Source organism: Onychomys torridus, chromosome 18 (assembly GCF_903995425.1).
Source record: "Onychomys torridus chromosome 18, mOncTor1.1, whole genome shotgun sequence".
NCBI classification, from domain to species: Eukaryota; Metazoa; Chordata; class Mammalia; order Rodentia; family Cricetidae; genus Onychomys; species Onychomys torridus.
In genome coordinates this window covers 27211768-27227962 of record NC_050460.1, presented here as the reverse complement: position 1 = coordinate 27227962, position 16195 = coordinate 27211768, and the positions used below count along the sequence as shown (strand labels likewise).

The following is a 16195-nucleotide window of genomic DNA, read 5'->3' as shown; positions in this document are numbered from 1 at the left end:
AGAACTACAAAGTAGGTATGAGTCATTATAGATGGATTTAACCTCTAATGAAAAATGCTAGCCTTAATTATTTCATCAAATACACATACACACATACACACACACACACACAAACACTCAGTCACAGACACAGATACACACACAGACATAGACAGATAGAAAAACAGACACACATTCATATACCTTGGTGGAACAATATAAAATAGAGTAGTTGTTTATTTGTGCCAAATTGCCAATATGATCTTTTTCTCTAACACATATTTATGTGATATCCACTTCTGCTATTATCTAATACTGGAGGAGAGTCTACATTCTAAAACTTAAAATTTTGTAGCAGCTGAGCCCACAGTAATGACATATGAGATGGAAGTCTAGTGTACCAGTAAACAATGCCCATTTAGCTCATTATAAAATTAATCTATGTGGTAAGTGAATTGAAATAAAGAAGCTGCAGTCAGCCACACACTTCTACTGTGCAAGATCTGGGGAATTCTTAATGCACAGCTGTACCTCATGCTCCAGAAACTGACTTGATTACAGCCGAAGGGCTAGTCATGCCAAAGTACTGATCGTCTTATTTTCAATAAGTTGCTTTCATGTTTATCTTCTTCAACACCTGGTTATGGTGATGGTAGGTTCATCACAGATGATAGAAAAGCTATACGGTGAAAACCACAGTTTCTACAAAGTCATATATTATTCAATTTCTGCTTCCTAATTTTCATATTAATGCCTCAACTAAACTGCAGGAAAAAAACCACACATTTCTATCATTTTACTAAGATCAGGAATGCAGAACATTGCCACTGCTGCTGGAGTTGATCAGCCAACCATCACAGTGGAACATGAATCCCATAATCTTCACATGTAACATTGCTGATTATAATGCTGTATCTGAAGTTCCTTCTCTGAGGTAAATCCACATTTTTAGTTCTTATGGATTAAAAAAAAAAAGATAGACTGGCATTATTCTGTAGAAGGCAGATAGGATAGAACAGCCCCCAGTTCGTTCAGAACTTCTTGGATCCATGCCTTTGAAAGTTGCAGTAACCTTGACCTGGCACTGGCTGTGTGAAACTTTTCAGCTAAGTACAAAAGGTAAGCAAAGTGACTGGAAAGTGCCTGTGTCCTGGAACTTGAGCTTTTTGCCATTGGAAACTGTTATATCACGAGGTGGGGGAAGTCTGGCTTGGCTTTCTGGAAGGTATGAGAACATATGGATAGATTCTAGTCACTCTGTCCCTTCTGCTATCCTTTCTGAGATACAAGAGAGGCCATTCAGAACTCTGATCAGACTGATAGAGACCAGGAACCTAACCTGAAAATCTCAGAAATCTACTTAGTCCCAGGACAAAGGATAATAACCTGGTAATCAAAGCCATTAGGACTCTTGTGTTGATTTGATGTAAGGGTTCCAAGAACAGTGATGATTTGTCAGCATAGGGCATGAACATTGTGCATCAGAGAGAGGACGGCTTCAACAGCCATTCTCCACATATCTGGATGAGAATTCTTGGACCTACATGTTATCATTTATACCTTGAGTCAGGTACCACCTCAGATGGAATTTGATGTAGCTGAATAAAAAAACTAAGTATCATAATCGTTGGAGACATTTACTGAATCTCTTTGTTTAATGTGTGAGTGCCCTAACTTGATGGCATGGCTATTTCACTGCTCTGGAAAATTCTATTAACCAGTAAAGATTGCCAATCTTAGATGAATATTTCACACCGAAGAATAGTTCTTAATGTAAGTAAAGCCACTATTGACAATATACACCTGAATTCCTTATGGGCTTAGCTGGAAATGTTCCCTTTACGAGATTAATCACTTTCCAGGTTTACAGTGGCCAAGTGAATGGAGACAAGTAATTACAAGTGTAACTGACCATGAACTGCAGTTGCTACCTTCTGAAATACTACATCCTCAAGGCCATGTCACTGAGAGCTTCTCTCAGTTCCTGATGCTAAAATAAGTCTACTCCAGAGGAAACACCGGATTCCTGTATTTTAAGGACTCCCTTATGGTATTGCTGAACTATCTTTTTACATCAGCACATCAGAGAAGTCCAGAAACTCACACTTCCCTTTCCTTGGTTTCAGATGTGTGGAAGAGCCCTCCTTATTTTCCATAACTATTTTGATTTTGTCACAAGAGCACTTTCTCTAATAGAATCCTTCCATGTTTACTCCACTTTTAGCATTCACTTTTTCAAGAACTCAAGTGGAAATGTAGTATTCTGACAAAATCAAGTTCCTAAAAATCACAGATCTGAGAGCTTTGGCAAACTCAGTTGTTTTAATGCTGATGGAAACTATTCCATTCACCATACCCTGTGCTGTGGCTGAATCAGTGTGACTGCCATTATCCTACTTTAAAATGGCTAGAGATAGGCTGGATATTAGACTCACTAGCAATAACTGAGAAGTGCAATGCTTTTTATTTAAAGAAAAAATATAACTTGTGTAATGTATTACTTAATGAGAGACTAGGAAAGACTCATGGAGGTTGGCAAACATGAGAACTATTTTGAGACAGAAAATAGAACAATTTCATTAGTACAGAAGAAATATGGTGGCAGGGAATAAGCTGCCTTTTTCATGAGTGTGATGATATGTGAGAAAAAGAATAAGACATCTAATAGCTTAAGGGTGTCTGGGTAGAAAGTAACACACTTCTGCTTTTTTTTTTTTGGCATTTCTAAAATGTTTCCACTTTATTAAGTACCACAATTGGTTTTAAAAACATATTATTTGAAATAATGGCATGTCTACTCACAATACTTTTCATATGTTCCATTCCCTGAATGAGATAGAATTTACTCTATGAAAGAGTTTCCGTGAGATGAACGAGTGTTCCCTTTTGCCTCTCAGATAAGGCCCTCCCACTGTGTTGGCATATGGTGAAAACAGTATACACAAGAAAAGCTGAGAGCAGAAGGATGTTTGGATGCTCCTAGCAAGAAATAATGTGCATGGTCCACACATTAAACGTATATACATACTTTGCAGTTACATACAGTCTTGTCCATCTGCTATGGTGGCATTCTGCCAAACTACAAATTGGAAAGATTATTTAACTTACATTTAGGTAGCAGGTAATGGCAGGTGTTAATAGGCAACCTGGGGGTTCAGTCGGGTACCACTTTCCTGCCAAATCCTCTCCATTAAGACCCAGCAGGTACTGGTACCACACATTTAAAACTGTGGCCATGGGCTGAGGAAATGCCTCAGTGGATAAAGGTACTTGCTGCCAAGCCTGACAACCTGAGTGATCCTTGAAATCTACATGGTGGAAGGAGAGAGCTGACATTTGCAAGCTGTCCTTGCCCTCCACACAGTGGCCATGGTACCAGGCTGTATGTCAGGTACACCCAGTATGTGCCCAGTGCATACACATTTTTACACACACACTCATAAATAAGTACATGAATTTAAACAAAAAATGAAGTGAAGATGTTCATCCTTTTGGGTTATAACAAACAGAGCTGAAGAAATATCAACCTCTACAAACCATAGCAATAAACAAGAAATTGAAATTGGATGTGGTTGTACAAGCCTGAAATTCTAGTACCTTGGAAGCCAAGACAGAGGATTATGAGTTAAAGGCCACCCTGTGTTACAAAAGTAAAAACTAAATGAAAAGAAAATGTGGGCGCTGAGCCAATATCATACTTATAGCTGAGCTGGAATGGATAGGAAACTTTAAAAAATATTAGTAGAGATTATGTAATAAAAGATTAGGTAGCTTTACTGAGCCAATACAAAATGAGCTTTACTCAGCTCACACTAGAAATCAGAAAATCCATTTGCAAAATACAGTCAATGAAGAGTAAGTTAAGATTTATTAAGAACCTTCCCAATGAATGATTCTGTATGAAGTTCATATAAAAGCATTATAATAGTATTGTTGGAGAAAACAATATCAAAAATGCAAAATGTCTTTGATTCTGAGCCTTAAACTGCTATTGATGGCAACTTCTGATTACAAATGTCTTTTCTTTATTTTCCTGTTATCAAAACCTCATTAGAAGCTATTCAAAAGTCATCACCAATTGTGATGATAACAAAACAGATTGAATGCATATACTATGTAGGATTATTAGAATGGCTTATTTTCTTTTTCTTTTTTTTTCTTTTTTTTTTTTTTAACAAAACATTGGCTACTGACATAGAAGGGCTACCTGTAAAGATCTGTAACATGAACAACAAAACTCAAAGATTTGTTGTAAGATTTTTAACTTAAGCCAGTCTTAGGATACTAGAAAAATATTCATAAAACTACAGATGTCAGATTTGAGCTGCTACAAATACCAAGTTCCATTTATCAAAATAAAGTCAAAACGTCTCTAAGCTTGTTCATTAAATGTTCTTAGCAAATTCAGACAGAATTCCAGCATGGAGGAGGGGAAGCAGGCACACAGTCCACTCCTAGCTAAGGAGATATTGACATTTGATTGCTGCAGGAAGAGAGAGAGAGGCTAGTTTTCTTTAGTGGAGTGACAGGTATATCACCCACGTTTTAAGGCAGGCCCCATCCACAGGTGTAGTTGGTCAACACAAACAAGACTGCCTTTTTTTAGAAAGAGAGAGAGAGAGAGAGAGAGAGAGAGAGAGAGAGAGAGAGAGAATGCAAGAGAGGTAGGAGAGGGAGTATTGGGAGAGAATCTCAGTGGAGGAGGTGAATATAATAAAATATATGAAATTCTCAAAGAATAAATGAGAATATTATTTAACTCTTTTTTCTTGGTAAGTTGTCAAGCACATGACATGGGAACCATATTGAGTTTTAAATAAAAATAGGCATTAATTTACTCCTTTAACATATTATGGTTATCCCCTGAGCTCTCTTTCCCTCGAACCTTGCCCTTCAGTACTCCCACTCACATCCAGGTTGTTCATGTAGATCTCACCCATTTCTCTGTCATTGGGTGATCCCTGTGTCTTTCTTAGGGTCCTGTTTTCTAGGTAGCCTCTCTGGTGTTGTGAGAGGATACTAGATGTAAAACAAAGATGACTAGACTGCTATGCACCATAATTATTATTGCAAGCAGTGATTTGATTATTACAAGCAATTTGAAAATTAATGCAGGCTAAAGAAAAGAACCCTTTATGATTTCAAAAGAATGAGAAGAAAAGATACATACCAGGAAAATTTATGAAAGCATATCTGATAGAGGACTGTTTTGTTCAAGACCCAAAGAATAGTTAAAAATCCATGAGAAAACAGGCAGTTAGGAAATGTGTAGAAAGTTGGATATGGTGCTTCCATAAAAGTAGATGTTTGACAACATGTACTGCCAGGCAGCTGCACATTGAAGCAATAATAATCCAAAAGTCTTCTAACACCAGAAAGGAACAACAGGAAATGTCTGTTCCTAGTGGGGAATTGGAACAGCATGGCCATTTTGCATTACTATTTAATAGTTTGTGACAAAATTGAACATATTCTACACTTACAATGGAGAAATTATGCCTTTTTCTTTCCCAAAGTAAGTCAGAGACTTATGGTCACACACTAACCTGCACAAGGATTTTTGAAAGTGCCTTTATTCATGAGCACTAGGAGTTTTAAACAACTAAGATTTCATCTATGGGGAATGAGAAAACTGGCATATGTGGACAATGGAATGTTCACAGTAGTATAAAATTGAGTGACCAAGCCATGGACAGATAGGGTGGTGGATTTAGTCTATGTAGAATACAAACAGAACCAGCTACATGTATGTTCATATATGCAGAAACCTGGTGCTAGCTAGATATTTTTTAGCTAATTATCATAGACTGGGCACTAATAAAGCCGCCTTCGCAGAAACTGCTGACTTTCAAGCAATCCAAAGTACATTGTGAGTAAAACCAAATACATCTTTACAATTGCATCTTGATGAAGGATAAGGGATTAATGCCCACATTTATGGCATTAGGACTTATATGAGGAATGCTAGACAAATCACAAGCAGGGAAAAGTTTTTTTTTCCCCCCAATGGCTTACATTTCCCATCATAGTCCGTTATCCATTTTTGTTCTATCCTGACATCGTCTGTGCTTGTAGGTAGCACACTTTTGCGTACATCATCACTTACAATTAGAAAGAATATGAAGAGTGCAGGCACTGGCCACACTAGTAGAAACGTTGAATGCACAGACTGGAGTTAATGGGAAATGAATGGACAATATGTTTTCAAAATCAAAAGACATGGTTAGGAGTCAGAAAAGGTCTAGCAAGAGAAACAAAAATGTGAGGAAAGGCATGAGAGAAATGGGCTTGAGTAGCTCAAATTACAGCAGAATGAGCAACAAATGACAGTTTAGTAATTTGTGGGCAGGTTGGAAATCGACTGTGCAGAGCTTGATGAGATCGAAACTCACAGCGTTATTAGATAAAACTGTGATGTCAGAATCGTTCCAGTAAATGAGCTGGCTCATCAAAGCCATTTTTTCTTTCAACTTGAATGCACTGGGTAACTGTTTTTTTTTTTTTTTTTTTTTAATGTAAAGAAACAGCGAAGAATGAAGATTGATGACAAGGAAAAAAGACAAACAACAGCAAACCCCGGTGAGTTGAGACTGTCCCAGAACTGACACAAATGTGGGCTTTAGCTACAAGGCAACTGAAACAGCAATTATAAGCTGTGGTGATACATTGTGTAGCCCAGTAAAGCTTGCCAGAGAATCAGAGGACAGAGCCAGCCACTAGATTAGACATGGGGGCCAGGCAGTGGTGGCACACACCTTTAATCCTAGGAAGTGATGTCTGGGCAGAGAAAGGTATATAAGGCATGAGGAAACAGGAACTCATTCTCTTTAGACTGAGGATTTCCTAGGGGTAAGGACTTGCTCTGCTTCTCTGATCTTTTAGCTTTCACCCCAATATCTGGCTCCAGGTTTTCTACTAATAAGACCTTTTAAGATTCGTGTTACAATAAGCTGTATTTCATATAATGAAACCATTAACTAACTAGATATGGAAGAAAAAATGTGCAGATTGAAAGTCTACAGCTTAAAGGCATAGAATGTAGATTTGCAAAATATGCAAAATGAAATTGTAGTAGAATAGACAATCCAGGATACAGAGCAATAAAATTGAGGCCATAGAGACAGAAATTATTTAAAATGAATGCTGAAGATAAGAAATACACAAAATAAATAGGAGACAGAAATTCTAATATGTGAAATATAAGACATTATATCATCATCTGTTCCTACAGATTAAAATGTCACATAGGAAGATTATGAGCAAATTTATGCTAAATTAAAAATTTAGATGAAGTGTCTGAACTACTTATAAAACAAAACTAATAAAATCGTTGAAGAATATCTTAATAGAATACAAAAATAATTCATGCCCAGAAAATATGTCACAATTATTTTATTATTTAAAGAGCTTTCCAATAAGATAAAAATGTAATGTCACTTGTCTTAATTAGTGAAGTTACAAAGAAAAATTATAAACACCTAGAAAATTGGATTACTTCCTAGAGGAGTGATCACTAAAAATGGTAAAATAAATAGCTGAAGAGACTCACTGTTTGACAGGTATGCATTAGTCACTATTTAAACCACATTGTTATATGTTCAATATATATTTTCAAAGAAAAAAAGATGATTCAGATTATTGCTATGGCAGTGTGAAGGAATAGCAATTTACAAGATTTTATTGAACAAATACAGTGTGCCAGTGAACAACAGCTCTCTCAAAGTTACTCTGATAACACTTTTGTTAAGAAATTTGTATTCTATGGGGGAAGAGAGACGCTTAAGCAAGTAAAAGCACTTGCTCTTGGGTTCAATTCCAGGCACCCACGTGGCAGTTCACACCTATCTGTAACTCCAGTTTCACAGGCTCTTACTTCTTCTTCTGACCTCTGTAGGTATCAGGCATGCAAATAGTACATGTATATACACACAAACACAACAGCCATACAAGAAATTAAATTAATGAATCTATCAAAATTTAAATAGAATTTGCAGGGTTATGATGTAGTCACATTTTATTTATATGTAGTGACATCACAAGCAACATTCATAAATATTTACTGTGTGGGAGGTGTTCTTTTTCATATGTGCTATGCATTCAGTCCCCACATATCCACAAATTTGGTAGTAACTACTGACCTTTGGAGAATGAGAAGCTGAAACTAAGATTAAATGCATGCTTACAACCAATTACACAGGGAATGTATCGTATGTGAGCTCAGTTAATCTTTTAGTGGTCCAAGAGAAACTTAAGACCACATTCATATCCATTACTTTGAAAACACTGTTGATTCAATTCACAATGACAAAATCAAAGGATGCTTTAATCCTAATCCTCTGAAATGTCCATCAACAAGTTTTATTGGGATATATATATATACTATACACTAGTATGTATAGACATGCAATAACTATTGATGAAAAAAGAGGCTATGAATTAGAAGAAGAGTGGGAAGGGATATAAAGGAAGGTTTGTAGGGAGCAAAGGAATGGAGAAATGTTGTAATTAAAATACATTCTCAAAAACAAACAATTAAGAAAACATTTGGATTTGGAAAACATGTGGTATTTGTTTCAAATTTTACAGCCGAATTTTTCCATCAGTCTCGAGATTGCAGCTTGCCACAGTTCTGTACCTACAAGTAGAGAACTGTTGGCTCCATAGGCCAACAGAGAGCAATGCATTATCTACCTGAGCTCTGCCTGTTCTTGACCCCTGTCTGCAAATGTATATCTGGGGTCACAGGAAAGACTAAGTTCAACCTGTGTGCACTGGTGAGTGAATGCTTAACTCATTACATAAAATACTATAACTACCATAGAACAAATGGAATTTCCCCTGTAGAAAACAATGTGACTGAAATTAAGTCACACTTTGATTGCCTATTTTTGAACACACATAGACAGACACATACACCACACATACACACAATATGCTACTTGATATTTCAAATAGGAACGTAAACAGTGTTCACTAAAGCCATTTTAAGAAGTTTTAATAAGACAAGTTAATGACTAATTCAATCAAAATATGCATACTCAATACAATATTTTAATGTATTTGTAGTGGTATTGTATACTAAAATGTAATAAAAACATAAGCACATTTATTTAGTACTAAAAAACAGTTGCATGCTTATGCGAGCACTATAGACTAGTCAATTCTTTAGTCTAATAACAAGAGACCTGTCACTTGGGCACAAGACACTGTCGTTCCTAAACACAATTTTAGAGTACGTGCCTTGTGCAGTCTCTTTCCTAGATTTCACAGATTTTTCTGGATTACACAAAGAGAGCTATCTAATTGGAGATGGAATCTCTCTTCAGTGAAAATTGTGCAGCCCCACATATATGCATCTTTTGCCGAAATGTGAACTTAACCTTACCAGGTTTTCTTGATTAACAGAAACTTGGTTAAAGATGTTATAATGTATATTAAACTAAAGAAAATTAAATTTCAAGTTGAAAAAGGTTGTGTCGTCATCATCAGTGACTAGAAAATGTCCTTGGATAATTACGTTGAAGTGAGAGGAATGTAGGATCCAAAAATCCCCTCAGACATACCATCGGAGAAAGAAGATATTGAGGACTGGCAGTGATGTAACAGGAACGTGGAAGGCGGACGACATCAGAGAGAGCTAAATGGACTCATAGCCTCTCGAGAGAAGCTGAAGAGAGATCGTGAAGTCCATCATTGCTACACATTGTCATTCTAACAGCGGCTCTCTTTCTGACTCTCATGGTCTCACATTTCTTTCATTCTCTCCTAGAGAATCAGCCCCACCCGGGGGTACTTTCAAAATTTAGCAGCAATGAGAAGGAATAAGGCTTGTCATTCTTGTGTGACACTTCCTTTTATTCTAAATACTACAAATAATTTTTCATTAAGAGAACTTAGAGTGTGGACTTCTGGGGGCTTGCACTGTAACACGTATTGAAAGAGGAGGAAGGGAAAAAGTGGATTTGTTTTAAATATTTACTTTGCTTTGATAATTTCATACATGAATGGGCTATTTATACCATTTCTACTCCTCTATTCTCTCCCTATAACTCCTCCTGTATCTCTTCTAACATTCTCTCAAATTCATGACTTCTTATTCTCCTACTATTATTGTTATATATAATACACACATATACACATGCATGTATGCATATGCAAACAGTACACACACACACACACACACACACACACACACACACACACACACACACACATACACCTTGTGTCTGTTTAATGTTGCTTGTATGAATATGTGTTTAGGACTGACCACTTAGGACTGAATAATCTATCAGGGATCACATGATCTCACCCCTGAAGCAAACTGATTCTTCTTTCAGCTTTCAATAATTCTCTGAAGATCTTCAGCTAGCAATGGGGGTTTGTGAAACTTCTCCCACATTGGTATGCCAACTGGTGCTGTCATTACACAGTCTTATTCAGGCAACTGTACTGTTGAGACTTCAAGGGTGCAGCTTTCCTGTCATATCTAGAAGACAGTAACTTGAAACAGGTTCCCTGGTCCTGTCGCACTGAGAATCTTTCTGCTCACCCTTCCTTGATGTTCCCTGAGCTTTAGTGTAGGAATACCTTTGCAGATGTACCAACAGAGGTGAGGCACCCTAGCCTCAGTTTTTTCCAGCATTTTGGCAAGTTGAGAATTTCTGTAATGGTCTCTGATTGATAGAAGGATAAATTTCTTTTTTATATAATTTTTATTTAAAAATTATTTCTTTTTACATACCAATCCTGTTCCCCCTCACTTTTCTTCTCCTGCTCCCCCCCCCACCTACTTCCATCCCCTCCTCATAGAGGGTAAGGCCTCCCTTGGATAGTCAACACAGGCTGTCATACCATGTTAGGGAACTGAATTAGCCCCTCTCCCCACATCAACTCTGAGTAAGGCATTACACCATAGGGAATGGGATCTAAAAAGATAGTACCCAGGATAAGTCCTTGCTCCATTGCCAGGGGACCCACAAATGCATCAAGCAATACAACTTTCACCCACATTGAAAGGGCCTAGTTTGGTCCCATGCAGGCTCCCCAGCTGTCAGTCCAGAGTCCATGAGCTCCCACTAGCTTGGGTCAGCTACCTCTGTGGTTTTCCTCATCAGACAGAAACTTAACAGAAGCAATAAGGGAACTAACAGATGTTATGACTCAAATGGACCTAAGAGACATCTATAGAACATTTCACCCAAACACAAAGAATACGCATTCTTTTCAGCATCCCATGGAATCTTCTCTAAGAATAAGATTCTTTAATGAAGGCTTTGAACTACACTTATTTGTGAACATAAATATTTAGAAAATATTAATTATATTGGCTAAGAAAATACCAATAAGAGTTCTCCTCTCAGGTCTATCATGTTTCCAGAATGGACAGTTTACTAGTTTTAGAGACTAGACACGAATCCTCTTCTATTGATTATGACTTAAGTCCAACTATTCAACTGTCCCCAAGGTTAAATGCCACAATTTCGCCATAGTAGATATTTTGTCATTTTGATTATAGGCTTGAGAGTTGGATAGAACTATTGATTGCTTTTCTTCTGTGGCAGCTTGCATAGCAGCTCCAGATACCTTGAGAGCTAGTCCTCAGGAAAGAGTCCTCCATGTAAAGTTTGGCTCAATTCCTCCAAGTCCTGTGGCTAAAATTCATAATGTCTTCAGCTATAAGGTCTCATTTTCAAGTTCTGAGAAGCAACCAAAGGCAGTGTCAATATCCTATATTAGGGGCAGAGAGTCTCTTGAGCCACCCTGACCAAAATTCAAAGGAGGCTTCCCATGCCTAGCATTCATATTTTTGTTAGTCTCTCAAGAAGCATCATAATCCTGCTAACCACAACTCCATTTAAGCTATATATGTGTGTGCGCACACACACATTTTTAAATATGTTTATAAAGTAATATTTTATTATGGTCTTTTCAAACATCCTTAAAGACATACATCTCTCCTTCCTCCTACCTATGTGTTACCCTTCCTTTTCCAATCCACAGTTAAAGCCTCATCTAGTATTTCAATTTGTTCTTTATGATACTTGTGTCCCGCTTTCCTCTCTAGACTTCCTTTTTTCTCCCACCTTAGTCCCTTTCTACTTTCCTGGATTCTATATTATTTAAGGTTATAAACTTAAAGATCTTAGTTAGGATCTATAAGTAAGGGAAAATGTTTATTTGCCTTTGTGGGAATGGATGACCTCAGTCAGTATACTATTTACTTGCAAATTTCAATATTCTTTACATCTGGATGTGATTTCATTGTGTATCTGTACCACATTTCCACCAACCAGCCCTCAGTTAAATGATACTTTGGTTGTTTTCATTTCCTAGATGCTGTGAATAGAGCAAAAATTATCACGGCTAAGCAAGTATCTCTGTGATAATGTTGAGTCTCTTGGGTATATGCTAAGAAAATTATATCTGGGTCATATGTTAAACCTTTTAGCTCTTTTGAAGAGTTTCTACATTGACTGCCTGAGTGTCTGTACCTGTTGGCAATCACCCCAACAGTGTATGAGGGTTCCTCTTTCCCCATATCCTTGCCAGCATTTGTTGCCATATATTTCCTTGATTTTAGACATTCTGGGTAAGATGAAACCACAAAATAGTTTTAATTAGCATTTCCCAACTGAGATGTTTAGATTTCTGTTTAGTACATTTTTTAATTGGGTCACTCATTTTCTTGGTTCTTTGTTTATTGAGATGTAATAGCTGGCAGTTATTCTCTCCCACTCTGTTGGCTTCCTCTTCATATAATTGTTTTCACTGCTGTACAAAAACATTTAAGAAGTCCTGTTTATAATTGTTGTCCCTTCTTCATGGGCAAATAGAGCCCTATTCAGAAAATCCTTCTTCTGCACCTAAATCCTTTGGGTTGCTGCTTTTTTATTTTTATTTTTCTGAGAAATTCACACATGAATACTGAATTTATACCATTTGCACATTTCCTCTTCCTGTTCCACTCCTACTATGTCACCTACAACCTTTCAAGTCCATTATCACTTCTAATTATTATTGTTTTATAGGTATATAGTAGTACAACCCAACATGTCCGTTTGGTGTTACTTATCTGTATGTGTGTTTAGGGGTGACAACTTGACACTGAATAGCCATCATGCGGGTTTCCCTTGATTCTTCTCATATCAGCATCAATAAATTGCCTATAATCACTCATCTAGCATAAACTTCACCTTAATCTTGCATAGCAATCGCTATATCTTCTTCTAGGATTTTCAGATTGCACATTGAGTGATGTCTTTCATCCATTTGGAATTAAGTTTTGCGCAAAGTGATAGATACAGATCCATTTTCCAACATCCTTTTTAAAGAAGGTGGTGTTTTTATCAGTCTTTTATTTTTGTCAAATACAGATGGCTGTAATCATATGTACTTATGTTTGGGTGTTCTGTTTTGTTTCATCAATATTAACGTCTGTTTTTGAACCAACACAATGCTGTTTTGAGAAATATGTAAGGTTCAAATGACCTATTTTTCCATTTTGGCACTATTTCTGTTCTGGTCTAGGAACTTTGTTCTGGATGAGAAATAGATAAAATAAAATGAAGGTATAATGACTGAGGGATGTCAAAGACTATTGTCAAGCCCAGGCATTCCTGTGTGCTATACTGCATGCTGGGGGTCAGAACAGTCATGGGTACTTGGGATCTTAGTACCTAGGAAACTACAGATCTATCACCTGAGTTTCACAGTATACAATAAATTACGTGTATTGTTCTGCAAATAGGAAACAAATTCCTCTGTTTTGCTCAATTCTACTAAATCCTTGGTATTTTTCCATGTTATTTCTGTACAATATATTAGTGTTCAATGAGCCTTGTAAGCAACACAGTGAAACCTACTCATTATTAATCAAATTTTGGAACCAGTGAATTTAAAAGCACTCTCCTTAAGGTCAAGATGGAAGTAGGATGCATGGTTTCTCACTCTATATTTTTTCCAACAATATTTTATGAAAAGAACTTAAAATGCTGGCCTTGTAACATTGATTTCAGCATTATTTACATAATACTGATAACAGAGAAACTTTCAACTCCAACTGCTCCATTTCCATTTTTATGTTTCTTTTCCAGAAGTAAGTTGGTAAGCCTCCCTTCTGATTCCTGCTTTTAAAATTTGAATATATCTCTATTCTTTCATATTTATTCATTCATTACCAAGAAATCCTATGGACTTTCAATAATCTTTCCACAATCTGCCTGCAGTTAGCATCACATCATAAGATCTAGCTGCATTGACACATGCTTATACCATGTAAATAAATTTTATCCATTATGTATTCCTTCCTTCTACTCTCTTACTTTTGTCTTCTATGATATAGACATGTTTTCTGTTCCTTTCTCCCTCCTTCTCTTCCTCTTTCTCTCTTTCTTTTGCTTTATTCTCCTTGGTACAACTAAGAAATCACATATTCTATTATATAATGTCAACAAGCAAACTGACTTGAAGGTACTCCATCATTGGCATCTGTCAGCTTCTCCATGGAGACTACTTTGCTACTCTAACTCTTACAGTGATTCATATTTTACTCTCAATTGTGGCCCCATTTTTATTTTTTCACCTCAGTGCCATCCTATATCTTCCTCTAGAGGGTTTAAAGTACCCTTCTATCTTGTCTTATGATTATTTATCAATTTTATAATTACTTAGCTTTTACCATTGTGTCTTCCTTGCACTCCCCCCACTATGGCTAACACTCAGAGTATCTTGCATTCCATTATGTAATTTTCTTTTGGGTTGAAATATACTTGTCATAGTTTTGTTCAGTCATGATCTATGGTTGGTAAATTTCCTATTTGTAAGTATAAAATATCATTATTTATGCCTGCATTTAATTTTATGTTGATTTGAAAGCTGACTTTCATTTCTGTTGGTTCCAGAGAAGGCAATCTCTCTCTACCTTCTTTACCTGGAGACACTTCCATGAGCCCAGTGACTTTTTTTCTCCCAACATTTAACAATGTTGTTTTTCTTTCATGGCCTATACTATAACAAACTTAATTACTTCTTAGTTTTGAACGCTTTTAATGAGATGGATTTTCATATCATGAAGCTGCCTCATTTTCTCAGTTTCCTCCTTGAAGTTCAGACACACACTCGAGAGTATCTTGTTCTTTCCCAGGATTTTCTCCTTTAGGAGAGAAGGCATACCAAGTGCAGCCTAGGGGTTGCAACATTCTCCCCAGCTGTGTTCCATCAGCTTTGCTTACTTAGTCTACAGAGGTTTGGCTTTAAATTCGATTTTTTTTTTTGTTTTCTGAATACAATATTTGAATCTTTTATAGCATATTTTTCATCTTATTAATCCTATTTCTTCTTTTTATATACATGGGCTTGGGCAATTTTTAAAAGGCATGTCTTAAAGTCCCTTTTAGATTTTATAAAATCCTCTGGTCTTCTTTTCTAGTCCTGAGTGAGGCATCATGTTATTGGGTTTCTTTTTTAATTCATGTGTTCTGTTATTTCCTGCTGACTTCTCCTTGGTCTACTGTACCTTGAACTTACTGGTTGACTTATCAATGTGATGTTTGGGAGTTCCTTCTATGTACATAGCATAAAAATTTAAGTCCCATGTCTGTTTATAGAATGTGCTGGAAATCTCAGATTCTCCTCTTGTGTTATGCCAACAGATAGCACTCTTCCACTGGGACTTCCTTTCTTCTGCAGCTAGATTCATTAATGAATCCCTGGTCCAGCAAATCATAAATATAAGAACACTCTTACCTTTATTGTGACCTCCAAAGAGAATCAAATCCCATTCTTCAAAGCTTATGGCTACCACATTATTCCCATGGTCTGCCTGGTACTGCTAAGTATTGCCAAAAGCCCCTCTGCATGTTATATCACTCAGCCACACATCTGGCACTATCTTAATTTTTCAAAAGCATATTTCTAAGATTAATACATTCCATGAACATAATACAAGATCACCCTGTTTGCAAAACTGTTACTATTTTTATAAACTTAGAAGCCATGAACTTAGTTTGAGGTACAGCATGTGCTTTGTATATGTAAGATGTGAGGTCTGAAATAAACATGTCCAGATATTTAGCATACTAAAATCTGTGCCAAGCATCTCCAGGAAGCACACACTATTACTTTCTCATCCCCATTTTCTTCACCATTCACAATCTTTACTTAAAACTTCATTTGCATTTTTGACTGAATTCAGTGTCAGAGTAAACACTCATATATA

General features: G+C 36.6%; 1 protein-coding gene across 1 annotated transcript in view; it reads right to left on the bottom strand.

Moving 5' to 3' along the window:
• The window catches only part of Khdrbs2 (KH RNA binding domain containing, signal transduction associated 2), a 278911-nt gene that overhangs the window by 209584 nt on the left and 53132 nt on the right, over window positions 1-16195 (bottom strand). The window lies entirely within an intron of this gene.